Here is a 16,177-nt window from a genome sequence, read left to right on the forward strand (position 1 = left end):
TCGCAGCAGGAGGCTTGGCAACATGAAGGTACCTTGCGCACCACACCACCATCATCCCCATCACTGTCATCACCATCATCCCCATCACTGTCATCACCATCATCCCCATCACTGTCATCACCATCATCCCCATCACTGTCATCACCATCATCCCCATCATCGCCATCCGCAGCACCGCCAGCCCCATCACTGTCATCGCCGCCATCCCCATGACCGCTATTCCCATCACCGCCATCCCCATCACCGCCATCCCCATCAATCACCACCATCCCCATCACCGCCATCCACATCACCTCCATCATCATCACCGCTATTCCCATCACCCTCACCGCCATCCCCATCACCGCCAGCCCCATCACCGCCATTCCCATCCCCATCACCGCCATCCCCATCAATCACCGCCATCCCCATCACCGCCATCCCCATCACCGCCATCCCCATCACCATCACCGCCATCACCATCACCACCATCCCCATCACCGCCATCCCCATCACCGCCATCCACATCACCGCCAACCCCATCACCGCCATCCCCATCACCATCACCACCATCCCCATCACCGCCAACCCCATCACCGCCATCCCCATCACCATCACCGCCATCACCATCACCGCCATCACCATCACCGCCATCCCCATCCCCATCGCCACCATCCCCATCGCCGCCATCCCCATCGCCGCCAAAATAATCACCATCATCCCCATCACCATCATCCCCATCACCATCACCGCCATCACCATCACCGCCATCACCATCACCGCCATCACCATCAATCACCTGCCATCACCATCACCGCCATCCCCATCACCATCATCACCATCCCCATCACCATCACCACCATCACCATCACCACCATCCCCATCCCCATCGCCGCCATCCCCATCGCCGCCAAAATAATCACCATCATCCCCATCACCATCATCCCCATCACCATCACCGCCATCACCATCTCCGCCATCACCATCACCATCGTTGTGTTTTTGCCATCGTCCCAGCTTATAACTCCCGAGGTCGTGCAAGAGTTATATATATAAAAAACGCACCTCCGATAAGCACGGTTTGCCTGCGTACGGCGCGAAAGAAGTTCAGCGCACGCATGCACACGCAAGTACGCACACACAAGCACGCACACGCAAGCACGCACACACAAGCACGCACACACAAGCACGCACACACAAGCACGCACACACAAGCACGCACACGCAAGCACGCACACACAAGCACGCACATACAAGTACGCACACACAAGTACGCACACACAAGCACGCACACACAAGCACGCACACACAAGCACGCACACGCAAGCACGCACACGCAAGCACGCACACGCAAGCACGCACACGCAAGCACGCACACGCAAGCACGCACACGCAAGTACGCACACGCAAGCACGCACACGCAAGCACGCACACGCAAGCACGCACACGCAAGCACGCACACGCAAGCACGCACACGCAAGTACGCACACGCAAGCACGCACACGCAAGTACGCACACACAAGCACGCACACGCAAGCACGCACACACAAGCACGCACACGCAAGCACGCACACGCAAGTACGCACACGCGAGCACGTACACGCAAGCACGCACACACAAGCACGCACACACAAGCACGCACACGCAAGCACGCACACGCAAGCACGCACACGCAAGCACGCACACGCAAGCACGCACACACAAGTACGCACACACAAGTACGCAACAAAATCGCCACCAAAGGAAGAACAAAAAAGGTCGAAAATTCCACTCGTCAGAAGTCTATCTTTCATCGAGGTTGCCCGAGTTTGCCTGATCTGCAGAGTGGACCAAAGTGTTCGATAGCACAGTATAGCCTCAACGGACTGTTGGGGCAAGTGCTATTAGCGAGTAGCAGCACCTGTGAAGGCCGGCACGGCACACGAGAGGGGGTGGATGGCCAGCACCACGCCCGGCCCGCCTTTGTCTCCCGACTAGCGAGAGTTTACATAACGCACCAGGTACTCATTTGAGGCTGAGTCGACCTAGGGGAGGCCCAGGACCGGTTCAGATAATCGTCATTGGTGTTGGCCATGAGCGGGAATCGGACTCGGGTCGCCGGGATTCGTAGCGATTCGTAGCGATTCGTAGCGCAGCGTAGCGCAGCGTAGCGCAGCGTAGCGCTAACCTGTTACGTTGACCACTGCTCACGCACGCAGCTCATCCGTGTGGCCAGCAACACCGTCGGTTGTGCCGGGCACGACGGCGATATTTTCCATCGCTTTGAAAAAATATTCTCAATTTTCAGAGCCTCCCGCGCATTTTTGTTCCTTCCTTTCGCCCTGATTGGAAAAATATCTGGACATTGGCTGGACAGCGTTATGAAAGGCAATTGAAAGTTTGATGAACTTAAAAAAAAATATTTTCTTATTGTGATTAATTATATTAACGTAAGAGTCATTGCTCATGTTAAAATTTATTTGACGTTTTAATTGAAAACCGATTTTCCCACTTTGTGTGATGCACGACAAACGCCAGAATTGTTTTTTTTATCAATCCCTCCCCCCCGGGGGTTTTTTTTTTCCCGTTCATCTTGACGGCGCACGTTCGCTCGTCGGGTTGCACCGACACGCAGCGTCTCTCGGAGCGAGCGCCTTTAAAAGCGTGTTTCAACGAAATAATAAAGAAAAAAATGCGTGTATGTTGACTCATTTCACACCACGCGTAGCCAACCCATGCTAATCGGAGGTGCGAAGGAAGGACGAGAAACTGAACACAAAATAGCAGCTCTAAAGAAGTGAGTTTGTCAATCTATACTCTTAGTTTTTTCGGTAAAGTCACGTAGGTAAGAAATGAAATTTAAATTAATAAAAGAAATAAAAAAATAAAACATCACGACGTTTCGGAGGCAACACAAGTCTCCGTCATCAGGTGGGACCGCCACAGCCAGATTTGCTGCATCAAGTGAGGCAGGGATTCCAAGATGCAAGTTCTTAAATACAAGTTAAGGGGGAGGAGAGGGGGGGGGAGCTTTGTCAATCTAGATGAGTTAAAAAGTGCACAGCTCCAAAGCCTTCCTAACACCGTAAGTAAGAGAGAGCGTTCCAGACGGCCGGAGAAGTACTATAATATCGCCAGGGTTGGTTCTTGGTAACGGATGATGATGAGAGAGAGACACGCAAACTCCAAATATACAGCAGCAGGCATCAGGGTCGGGATCGAACCCATGACCTCCTGTACACCGGGCGAGGTAATTAACATCTCCTCGCCACCGTGATGATGATGAGAGAGAGACACGCAAATTCCAAATATACAGCAGGCATCGGGGTCGGGATCGAACCCACGACCTCCTGTATACCAGGCGATGTAGTTAACATCTAGCCACCATGATGATGGTGAGAGAGAGAGAGAGACACGCAAACTCCAAATATACAGCAGGCATCGGGGTCGGGATCGAACCCACGACCTCCTGTACACCAGGCGAAGTGGTCAACATCTCCTAGCCACCGTAATGATGATGAGAGAGAGACACGCAAATTTCAAATATACAGCAGGCATCGGGGTCGGGATCGAACCCACGATCTGCCGTACACCAGGCGAGGTAGTCAACTTCTCCTAGCCACCTCTGTCGTGTTGCTTGATGAATGTGTTGGAGTTTTGTCGGTCTGTTCTTGGGCGTCCGCGCTATCCGCGGCAGCAGCGGCGGCGGCGTTCACCCGTTTTCTGTTCGGATCTCTCCGCTGATTTCGTTTTTTCGCTTTCTCGGGAATTTTTTATAATAAAACGTAAAAGGGGAAAATGTGTTATATTAAATACCGCGCAAAATTCCCCGATGCAAAAACTAGAAATGAGATATTTAGTCTCGAATTCGGGCATCTGCTTCCAGTTGCTTACCAAGAATTTTAGGATGAGTCGAAACCAAGAAACACATTGCTCTCTCTCCTGACGTCAATATACTCCACAGCTTCAAATCAAGAATATACTGCAGCTTTGGGATTTATGTGAAGGGCCTACGGGCTCTGCTTTAAACACGGCCGCCAGAGAGTAGAGAACTACAAAAAAAAACTCAGCATATTCGTCATTGAAACGTAGACAAAGGTGTCTGCAGATGTGTGGCGTGAGTGCGCGTGTAGGTATGTGTGCCCAGCCACCGCGTGTCTGAGCAGCTTCTGTTTGGCCGCATAGAGGGGGGCTAAACGTGCACGACATGGACTAGAGAAGAGATTGAGCTGATGCAGTGGAGCTGAGTGGACTTGCCGACGACTGGTACCAGCGGTGTCAGGATCGGCCTCGGTGGAGGAGGCTCGTGAAGGACGCTGCTACGGGGCAGTTGGAGGCAGTTGCCCTCCAACAACAACGGAGGGCGGAGGAGCGACGCTCACAACAACGAGCAGAGCGCCGGGTGGCTAAAGCACAGCAAGTTGGCACAGTAGGGGGGCACAGGTGGTGCATCAGCCAGTCATCTCGGTCATCTCGGTCAGTCGACCCGTGGCACTTGCTGGGTCTGCCCCGTGACCTCCTGCCAGCGGGCGTTCGACACTTCACGTGGCTTCAAGGTGCACATAGCCTGGCACAAGCGTCGTGGTGACGTCACCGCCACTTAGTGGCGAATGGCGGTTGTTGTGGTTGTGTGTGTGTGGAGACAGAGATGAATAAAGTAGACGACGGGATTGGGTGGGTGACTGGGTGGGCGAATCTGCGTTGACGCTGGAAATCGGCGAAGGCGAAATTGATGACACCGCGGCGTTGGCTTGGTTTCGATGGAACCGTCGATGGGCGATGAGGGGGGCCAGTTGCTTCGATTTGACGATAAATGTTCGTCTCGACGGATGTGTTTCACGATGTCACGCGGCACCCCGCAATTTGCGGCCAATCGGAGCGGCCCCTTCAGTGGACTCTGCGATACAGCTCGGCCAATCGGCGACGTCCGCCCGTTCTGAACATTTTGAGAGCAGCCGGGCTCGCTCAGCTCTTCATCGTTCAATTAACAATGAAGATTAACAAGAAAGTGAACAATTACATGACGTTTCTCCCACCCAAACTTCTCCATTAACCTCTTTAACCCCACCCGTCTTCTTAGCCTAAGGTAAGAATTTAGTTTTCACTAATGCACTTTTTATGCTCTATTCATTATTCATCCATTTCCCAATTAATATTAATGTTTTGGTATTTTCTCTCAACGTTTCATTGATTAAAATTGAGTGCTTAACTATAAAATACTATGGGTTTTTTTAGGGATGAAAAGGGGCAACTTCCGATCGACTTGGAACTAACGAAGCCGTTTTAAAGCCTATTTCCTACTTTCGATTGACGACGATTTCCAATGACGGTGGTTTTCGTGGAACCAATTAACACCGTTAACCCCCGAGAAACCACCGCCAATGATGATGATGAACGGATCTAACGAATCGGGTTCATCGTGAGCCATAGCCACATGATGAGAATGTGAAAATATGAGCTGCTTAACGCAATACCAGTCAACCCCTTATCAGTGCCCTACCTTACTGCAGACCAACTCACACCTTTTTGGTCACCGCGTGCCCCTTATACATCTCAACGTTCATCCTGCAAAGTCTCATCACGATGGAGAAACACAAACGAATAGACACTTTATTTTGCCCGTATTGAATGGACCTGAAAACTCAATTTCCCTGTTCAAGAACACTGCGGTAGACCGTGATGGGTTGACGCGGTATGATAACGGTGGTGGTGGTGGTGGTGGCGGCGGTGATGATGATGAGAGAGCGAGAGACACGCAAACTCCAAATATACAGCAGCAGGCGTTTGGGTCGGGATCGAACCCAAGACCTCCTGTATACCAGGCGAGGTAGTTAACATCTCCTAGCCACCGTGATGATGATGAGAGAGCGAGAGCACGCAAACTCCAGATATACAGCAGCAGGCGTCTGGGTCGCGATCGAACCCACGACCTCCTGGACACCAGGCGAGGTAGTTAACATCTCTAGCCACCGTGATGATGATGAGAGAGAGAGGCACGCAAACTCCAAACACACAGCAGGCGTCTGGGTCGGGATCGAACCCACGACCTGCCTGTACACCAGGCGAGGTAGTTAACATCTCCTAGCCTCCGCCACGCTCCCCTGACGCTGGTATCACGTACCACTCGTTACCGCTCTCCACGTCCCGGAATCAAACTCGGGTTCTCAGCCGCTCCGACCTCTGAGCTTCATCTCTTTTGTTCCACCATCCTCCCCCCCAACCCCCCCCGTTTCCTCCTCTGCTTCTCTGGGCCTCATAAAAGGGGGGCTGGTGACGTCGTCCAGAGACGCACCGTCGGGGTCTTGAGTCCGCCCCCCCTCTTTCCCCCCCACCCTGCCCCCCCCCCACCCTGCCCCCCCCTTCCCCCCTCCATCTATTACCACCCTGGCTCGCTCCCCCCCACCAAGCAATAGCGAGGCTCTGCAAGTGTCGGGTTTCCCTGCTGTTGACAGTGAAAACACGTGCGTGGATTTGATGACATTCGGCTGTTTATCTACCCCCCCCCATCCACCCACCCCGCTAACCCTCACCCACCCACCCTTACCCACCCACCCTCACCCACCCACCCCCACCCACCCCACTAACTCTCACCCACCCCACCCACCCACCCCCACCCTCACCCACCACCCCCCACCCTCACTCACCCACCCTCATCCTCACCCACCCTCACCCACCCCCACCCTCACCCACCCACCCCCCACCCTCACTCCCCACCCATCCACCCCACCCACCACCTCACCCACCCACCCCACCCTCACCCAACCCACCCCCTACCCACCCCACCCTCAACCCACCCCACCCCACCCACCCCCCTACCTCACCCCCCCACCCCACCCACCCACCCACCCCACCCCACCCACCCCCACCCCCTCACTCACCCACCCACCAACCCCACCCCCCACTCACCCACCCACCCCACCCACCACCCCACCCTCACCACCCACCCCCACCCTCACCCACCCACCCCCACCCACCACCCCACCCTCACTCACCACCCCACCCACCCCCACCCTCACCCACCCACCCACCACCCCTACCACCCACCCACCCCCCCACCCTCACCCCACCCACCCCACCCCGCCGCATCTTCCCCGTGCCAACGGACCGAGGCCACTGCCGTTAATTTTCCCCGATCGTCTTGGGGGTCCAATCTCGCTCGCTCGCTCGGTCCGTCGTCTCTGTTCTGTGTTGTTGCAGTCGTGCTGGTATTCGTTTGTCTTTACTCCCCTCCCTCCCACCCACCCACCACATCCCCCCCCACTGCCCCCCCACCGCCGCCCCCCAATGCTTCCTGTCTTCCTCTAGCCCCCTCCCACGGAGGATCATCCTCACGAAGTTGCTGACGCGTATGTTTGTGTGCGTGGTGCGGTGTGAGTGGTGCGGTGTGAGTGGTGCGGTGGGAGTGGTGCGGTGTGAGTGGTGCGGTGTGAGTGGTGCGGTGTGAGTGGTGCGGTGTGAGTGGTGCGGTGTGCGTGGTGCGGTGTGCGTGGTGCGGTGTGCGTGGTGTGCGGTGTGAGTGGTGCGGTGTGAGTGGTGCGGTGTGAGTGGTGCGGTGTGAGTGGTGCGGTGTGAGTGGTGCGGTGTGAGTGGTGCGGTGTGAGTGGTGCGGTGTGAGTGGTGCGGTGTGAGTGGTGCTGTGTGAGTGGTGCGGTGTGAGTGGTGCTGTGTGAGTGGTGCGGTGTGAGTGGTGCGGTGTGCGTGGTGCGGTGTGCGTGGTGCGGTGTGCGTGGTGCGGTGTGAGTGGTGCGGTGTGAGTGGTGCTGTGTGAGTGGTGCGGTGTGAGTGGTGCGGTGTGAGTGGTGCGGTGTGAGTGGTGCGGTGTGAGTGGTGCGGTGTGAGTGGTGCGGTGTGAGTGGTGCGGTGTGAGTGGTGCGGTGTGAGTGGTGCGGAGTGAGTGGGGCGGTGTGAGTGGTGCGGTGTGCGTGGTGCGGTGTGAGTGGTGCGGTGTGCGTGGTGCGGTGTGAGTGGTGCGGTGTGCGTGGTGCGGTGTGAGTGGTGCTGTGTGCAGGTGAGTGGTGCTGTGTGCGTGGTGATGTGTGCGTGGTGCTGTGTGAGTGGTGCGGTGTGAGTGGTGCGGTGTGAGTGGTGCGGTGTGAGTGGTGCGGTGTGAGTGGTGCGGTGTGAGTGGTGCGGTGTGAGTGGTGCGGTGTGAGTGGTGCGGTGTGAGTGGTGCTGTGTGCAGGTGAGTGGTGCTGTGTGAGTGGTGCTGTGTGCAGGTGAGTGGTGCTGTGTGAGTGGTGCGTTGTGTGTGGTGCGGTGTGAGTGGTGCGGTGTGAGTGGTGCGGTGTGAGTGGTGCGGTGTGAGTGGTGCGGTGTGAGTGGTGCGGTGTGAGTGGTGCGGTGTGAGTGGTGCGGTGTGCGTGGTGCGGTGTGCGTGGTGCGGTGTGCGTGGTTCTGTTAGCGCGCCGCCCTTGCGAAGCCGGCGACCCCCGATTCCATTCCCGCCCGTGGCCCTCACCAACACGATCATCTGAACCGGTCATGGGCCTCCCCTAGGTCGACTCGGCGTCAAAATGAGTACCCGGTGCGGTGCGTAAACATCGCAACTGGGGAGTGGTGCCGTCCACCAAATCCCTCTTGTGTCGTGCCGGCCTTCATAGGTGCTAAACAGCACTTGCCCCAACAGTTTGTTGAGGCTACACGGGGGATCTTTGTCTTTGTATTATTATTATTATAGGAAATAATACTCGTCTGTCTACTTGAATTGGCATCGGCTCGGCTAAAAAAAACACCGCGGCAGAGGTCGTTACATTGCTTTTGGGTTATTTCCATTTTAGAAAAATATTATAATGAAATACTAAAGCAACCTTTCGCGGCGGCGTTTCTTGAAAGAGAAATAACATTCGGGGGCGGGCGAAAAGAAAAAAACATTCACCGAGTTACCCCGCCGTTCGTCGTTCGATTCGCCGCGGCGAGAATAGTTTCTGCGGTGAGGTGCTGCTCTCACTTCCATTCGACTTCACCGTTGTCCTTTTTAAATCCTTTATATTAAGTTCACTTGCTTGCGCTCTTACGACCGTGCAAATCTTTCGGTCGTTTTTTAACCCAATTCCCGTGATCCAATCGAGCTGACATTTCGCACACAGACTCGTTGTGCGTGACAATTTATTTTCGTGAAAATTTTTTTCCTAAATTTTACACTTTTTAGGAAAAAAAAAAGATACTTAATTACCAATTGCTTAATGGTGGCAGGCAATCATCTGACCCATAGGTGGCAGCCATCTCAAGCCAGAGGACGAGAGGACTCTAGCCGCCACGCATATAAAGGATTTATAGTGAAAAACTTAGTTTTTACGGGTTAATTTTTTATTTTATTTTTCAACCCGGTTGAGAGCCCGCTGAGTGCCTTTATCGGTGTTCAAAACGGAGTTCTTTTTTTCTCCCAAATAGTTTTTCACTCATTTCCCCCACCACACCCTAACCACCACCCACACCCCATGCAACGGCAAAATAACGAGAGAGAAAAAATCAAGGAATTGGTGGAACAATCTTAGGCAGGCAGTGTTTACACCCATTCGGGCTTTCAGAGATGAATACATAACACATTTTCTCCACGGCCATGTTACCGTACAGCAGCTTTTGGATCCGTGAAAATCCCGATTGTTTGCGCAAATATTTCTGGAATGAACTCCCCCCCCCTTTCCCCCATGTGGAGCGGTGCGCTACCTTAACCTCAATCTCGATTTTAAGTTTTCGTGACTGCAGGGATCCATACTCTTTGGTTCTTTTGGTAAATACTTTTTTTTTACGGTAAAGTCACGTAGGTAAAAAAATCACATTAAATAAATGAAAACAACTAAATTAAATCACGACGTTTCGGGCGCAGACACAAGCATCCTTCTTCAGGTGGGGACAACGCAGCGAAAGCACAACCGCTTAAGTGTGTCTAAGAGATGGCTGTTGCGAGGAATTACATAGTCGCATTATATAGTCTTTTGGTAAAGTCACGTAGGTATAAAATAACCTCCTTCCGATTTAAAGCTTTCGTGACTGCAGGGATTCATCTTCTTGGTTCTTTCGGTAAAGTCACGTAGAAGGGAAATAATAAAATAATAAAAATAAAACATAATAAAATAATTCTCACGACGGCTGCTTGCGTTGTGGCCGAAACGTCGTGAGAATTATTTTATTATGTTTTCTTTTTTTTCTTTTATTATTTCCCTTCTACGTGACTTTACCGAAAGAACCAAGGAGATGACCTCCTTCCGTTCCTCTCTCAAATCCTCGCCGCTGCTCCGTCGCCCCTTCCGCCTCGCCCCTCCGCTCCCTTCCCGTCCCTCTCCGACAGCCCCGTTTGTCGTCCCCTAAGTCACCCCCCTCTGCTGCTGTCATTTGCTCCTCGAACCCCGTAGCACTGCCCCTGCCAGCCGCATCGTTCCGTTCTGCGTCGCCGCTTTGTAAGCCATGTCATGGAGCGCCGTGAGTGAAGGAGGCCCTCTTGAAATGTAGGACGGATTAAGATTGTCCACGGTGTTATCCTTGATGCACAGCGAGGCGTCTTCGTAGAACCCACGTGGTTTTCCGCGGATAACAGGAAGTTGCGCGGAAAATTGTTTCTAATTCCCGCTTCGGGCGATCCGCGAATGTTCACCCCATGAATAAAAGGTTCCGTGATATGGGTCCCCCCATATCACAACGGATTAGATTAGTTCTTAACATAATTCCATTCACTCCACCCGCTAGCTAAGATTCAGGGTGATGATTACATTCAAGAAATCTATCCCCCTCCCTCCTATCTTCTTCGTTTCCTTTTGCTTCACTACGCCTTTAAAGAACAAACGCATATTGGAAAAGGATAGTCGTGCCATAATATTTTTTAAATTATTCATAGGCCGAGCAAGTGACCTTCCTCGCCTAGATTTCCTGCCAGGTTCCCTGGGCCAGACCGCCCAGGCGAGAAGGCCGCAGGGCAAGGGTCAAGGCCTCCCCCGGCCTCTCTTGCTTTTTCAAAAAATGTTTATTTTATCTCCAACAACAATCATGGAGACATGAATGGGGGGGGGGGCGGGTGAGACAGTCACCCCAAATGACCGACCAATTAGTGAATAATCGTGGCGCCTCCCCCCGGCCGTGACCTAGGGGAGACCGAGAGAGACACAAAGGGGGTTGAACACAACAAGGGAGAAAGAAAGGCGAGAAAATATGAATGTTTAGAGACACGGCTTGTGATTGAGTTTTTAAACTACTTGTATTTTTTATAAACTATAATCAATTGGAATTATTTTGCCATGTGAGGCCCACTGAACTACCTAGCTTGTTTTCAGAAACGACCTGGCTATCACAGCCAAATACTCTGAACACAGAGACCCATAGAGATGCATAGAGGCCCACAGAGACCTATAGATATTCATAGAGATCCATATCGATGCATGGATACCCATAGAGATTCATAGAGGCCCATAGAGATGCATAGAGACCCATATAGATGCATAGAGACCCATTGAGATGAACAGAGGCCCATAGAAACCCACAGAGATGCGTGATGTTGACTGGCAGTAGCCAAATACTCTAAACGCGTGACGTTGATTCTAAATGTGGAGAGACAACCTGGAGGACCCGGAGAGAAATCCACGCGACTACGGGGAGAGAGAGAGAGACACGCAAACTCTAAATATACAGCAGCAGGCGTCAGGGTCGGGATCGAACCCACGACCTCCTGTACACCAGACGAGGTAGTTAACATCTCCTAGCCACCGTGATGATGATGAGAGAGAGAGAGTCACGCAAACTCCAAATATACAGCAGCAGGCGTCAGGGTCGGGATCGAACCCACGACCTCCTGTACACCAGACGAGGTAGTTAACATCTCCTAGCCACCGTGATGATGATGAGAGAGAGAGAGTCACGCAAACTCCAAATATACAGCAGCAGGCGTCAGGGTCGGGATCGAACCCACGACCTCCTGTACACCAGACGAGGTAGTTAACATCTCCTAGCTACCGTGATGATGATGAGAGAGAGAGAGTCACGCAAACTCCAAATATACAGCAGCAGGCGTCAGGGTTGGGATCGAACCCACGACCTCCTGTATACCAGGCGAGGTAGTTTACATCTCCTAGCCACCGTGGTGATGATGAGAGAGAGAGTCACGCAAACTCAAAATATACAGCAGCAGGCGTCAGGGTCGGGATCGAACCCACGTCCTCCTGTATACCAGGCGAGGTCGTTAACATCTCCTAGCCACCGTGATGATGATGAGAGAGAGAGAGAGTCACGCAAACTCAACATATACAGCAGCAGGCATCAGGGTCAGGATCGAACCCACGACCTCCTGTATACCAGGCGAGGTCGTTAACATCTCCTAGCCACCGTGATGATGATGAGAGAGACACACAAACTCAAAATATACAGCAGCAGGCGTCAGGGTCGGGATCGAATCCACGTCCTCCTGTATACCAGGCGAGGTCGTTAACATCTCCTAGCCACCGTGATGATGATGAGAGAGAGAGAGTCACGCAAACTCCAAATATACAGCAGCAGGCGTCAGGGTCGGGATCGAACCTACGACCTCCTGCATACCAGGCGAGGTAGTAAACATCTCCTAGCCACCGTGATGATGATGAGAGAGAATCACGCAAACTCCAAATATACAGCAGCAGGCGTCAGGGTCGGGATCGAACCCACGTCCTACTGTATACCAGGCGAGGTCGTTAACATCTCCCAGCCTCCGTTGGTGTTCCGTTTTAACGGCTCGTCAATGCCCAACTACGTTGTACAACAATCCAAAAATAGCAACCGATCTGCACGGTTCAACGCAGGACATTGCTCAGCGTTCGCTTGAACGCAGCAGGGTTAATTGAGAGGAAATTAAACGGCGCGTGTCTTTGGCTTGGCTCCGTAAAAAAAAGGGCCTCTGGAAACCCCACTGCTCGTTTGCTCACCCAGCCACCGGTCAAACTCGAGTTCATTTAACCCACTTTTACATCTCGACACGTGACAAATTTTTATTGTCGTTGGCCACGTTATAACTTGGCGATTATTACTATTGTTGTTATTGGTATTACGCTTCACTTAAAAATGTTGCTTCCCTTGCCAAGGTACCTTCGATTAACGCGGTGTGGCTACGTACGGTGTGAAAGAAGTTCAACGTACATACATGCACCTCCGGTTAGCACGGTGTGTCTAAGTACGGTGTGAGAGAAGTTGAACGTACATACATGCACCTCCGGTTAGCACGGTGTGTCTAAGTACGGTGTGAAAGAAGTTGAACGTACAGGGACGTGTCTCAACGTGCAAGTAGCTTCTGCGAGATTTCGTTTCAAACCTTTTGCCAATCGTCAGTCCTCTCATATCCCGTTCACCAGACGGAGTGTAGGGGTGGAGTTGGGGGGGGGGTTTGCGTGTTTGCTTAAGATTCGAGATGTTTTTCCTGCAGCCTCGACTCTGAACGCTCGCGCCCAATCTCTGTTGTCCGTGTGTGTGGGGGGGGGTCGGAGCGGAGTTTGACAATGGGCCCGTGTGTTGTGTGCTGTGTGTGTGTTGTGTGTGTTGTGTGTGTGTTGTGTGTGTGTTGTGTGTGGTAGTGTGGCGGTTAGCGCGCTGCGCTATGAACCTGGCGACCCGGGTTCGATTCCCGCTCACGGCTAACACCAGTGACGATTATCTGAACCGGTCCTGGGCCTCCCCTAGGTCGACTCAGCCTTAAATGAGTACCTGGTGCGGTGTGTAAACATCGCCACTGGGGAGACAAAGGCGGTCGGGCGTGGTGCTGGCCACCCACCCCCTCGTATACCGTTCCGGCCTTCATAGATGCTCGCTAACAGCACTTGCCCCTACAGTCTGTTAAGGCTATACGGGGGATCTTTGTTGTGTGTGTGTTGTGTGTGTGTTGTGTTGTGTGTGTTTTGTGTGTGTGTTGTGTTGCGTGTGTGTTGTGTGTGTGTTGTGTTGTGTGTGTGTTGTGTGTGTGTTACGTGTGTGTTGTGTGTGTGTTGTGTGTGTGGTGTGTGTGTGTTGTGTGTGTGTTGTGTGTGTGTTGTGTGTGTGTGTTGTGTGTGTTGTGTGTGTGTGTTGTGTGTTTTGTGTGTGTGTGTTGTGTGTGTGTGTTGCGTGTGTTGTGTATGTGTTGTGTGTGTGTTGTGTTTTTTGTGTTTTCAAGACAGTCAAAGGGGAGCGGTAGTTGTAGCTGGTCAGCACGCGGCGCTACGAACCCGGCGACCTGAGTTCGATTCCCGCTCACGGCCAACACCAGTGACGATTATCTGAACCGGTCTTGGGCCTCCCCTAGTTCGACTCAGCCTCAAATGACTACAGATTGCGGTGTGTAGACATCGCCACTGGGGGAGACAAAGGCGGCCGGGCGTGGTGCTGGCCACCCACCCCCTCGTGTACCGTGCCGGCCTTCATAGGTGCCAATTGTTTTTTTCCTCCGCATTTAGTGTATCTGCCTGCTATAAATGTCCACGCAATGATGATACTCCACCTGGTTTAGCTGTCGTTTTGCGGCAGCCTTGTCGCTTCAGACCAATCATAGCTCGGTGGGGCCTCGGCAGGTAAAATAGAAAATAGTTTTTCGTTTTAGTTCACAGCGAGGCCTTCGCAGAAAGTTAATCAATCGGCGTGTGGGATCTTGCTGCACACGGGCATCCAGAAACTACACTGAGCGTCCGTTTGTTTAAAAATCGGGAGCATTTACTTTGGCGCTCACTTCCCTCCGCCATCGTATAAATATTCCGTTCTTTTCTGCTCTGCTCACGACAAAGTGAGCGGCCCGATTTATTTTGGCCCTGGCATCGGGTATTGGGTTTTTATCAAAACATTTTTTTACTGCGGCTAATTTCACGATGTGATGGGGGGGACAGGGTGGGGGGGGGGGCAGCATGGGGGGGGGGGGTGGCGGTTGCTTCTTTGACGCCTGTTTTTGCCCATTGGACCGGAAAAAAATTCTAAAAATCCCAATCATTCCGCTCGCTCTCATCTATATATCTGTTCTTCTTGCAGGAGGGCTCTCGCAGCCAAATTTTTTGTAGCTGTTAACTCGACGGAATCTCCGACGAGCTACGCGAGAAGTTCCAGCGTGCGTACGTACTTGACCGTCAACTTAGTTTCGCACGGTTGGCTACGTACGGTGCGCGCAAGATGTTCCAGCGTACGTACGTACGAGCGTTTCTCAATTCTGTGCACGGCGGTGGGGGTCACCGGTCAGCAGCGTGACGTGCTCGCGATCCGGAGGTCGCCGGGATTCGGTTCCATCTCCCGGCGGAACCATCGACTGGCACGCCCCCCCGCGGTGCGTCGGTGGGCAGCTCACGTGTGGTGGGGTGAAGTGTGGGCACTCCAACCTGCTCCAAGCGAATGTGCTCGGCGTTGAAGGATAATAGTGCTAAATAACCTCCATAGTCATCACCATCGTCATCGTCACCATGTATGTATGTTGAACTTTTTTCGCACCGTACGGAGCCAACCGTGCTAATCACCATCATCATCCTCAGGGTTGAAGTTGCGTCGTTGAAGGTCAAAATAATTTGTCGGCGATAATTATTCCGGAGCACAGAGGCGAAGCGGCGATTAGCGACGCGCTGCACCGCGAGTGCGGTGACCCGGGTTCAACTCCCGGCCCAGGGCGAGCGACGCCTTGAGGGTGAGCCGCCCGGGGAAACTGCTGGGCGCCTTTCCCTTCGCCCAGCCGCACCGTCGACCTCACCGGCGGCAGTGGCGGTGGCGGTGAAGCACGGTCGCACCCCTACCGCCGGCGGTGGTGGCGGCCGGGGGGGGGGGGGGGGGGCCCTTGCCAAGAGTTAAACGACGGGCGACACATCCAAGCGCTGGCGTTTACTTAGAACGAACGTGAACGTACGTGCGTGCATGTGTGTGTGTGTGCGTGCGTGCGAGCGCACGTGTGTGTGCGTATGCGTGCGTGCCCTCGTGTGTGTGTGTGTGCGTGCGTGCGAGCCCACGTGTGTGTGTGCGTGTGTGTGTGTGTGCCCGCGCGTGTGTGTGTGCGTGCGTGCCCGCATGCATGCATGTGTGTGCGTGTGTGCCCGTGTGTGTGTGGGGAGCGGTGGCGTAGCAGTTAGTTCGATCCCCGCTCACGCCCACCAACACCGGTGACGATTATCTGAACCGGTCCTGGGCCTCCCCTAGGTCGACTCGGCCTCGAATGCGTACCTGGTGCCATGTCTACAAACATCGCCACTGGGAAGACAAAGGCGGCCGGGAGTGGTGCCGTCCACCCAATCCCTCGTGTGCCGTGCCGGCCTTCATGGGTGATACGCGCTAA

General features: G+C 53.5%; 1 pseudogene; it reads left to right on the plus strand.

The window, feature by feature from the left end:
* Positions 1 to 225: 225 nt before the first annotated feature.
* LOC133357212 (uncharacterized) overlaps positions 226 to 16,177 on the plus strand; it is a 36,265-nt pseudogene continuing 20,313 nt past the window's right edge.

The sequence above is a fragment of the Lethenteron reissneri genome, chromosome 57 (genome assembly GCF_015708825.2).
Source record: "Lethenteron reissneri isolate LAM-NWPU_2019-01 chromosome 57, ASM1570882v1, whole genome shotgun sequence".
Taxonomy (NCBI): domain Eukaryota; kingdom Metazoa; phylum Chordata; class Hyperoartia; order Petromyzontiformes; family Petromyzontidae; genus Lethenteron; species Lethenteron reissneri.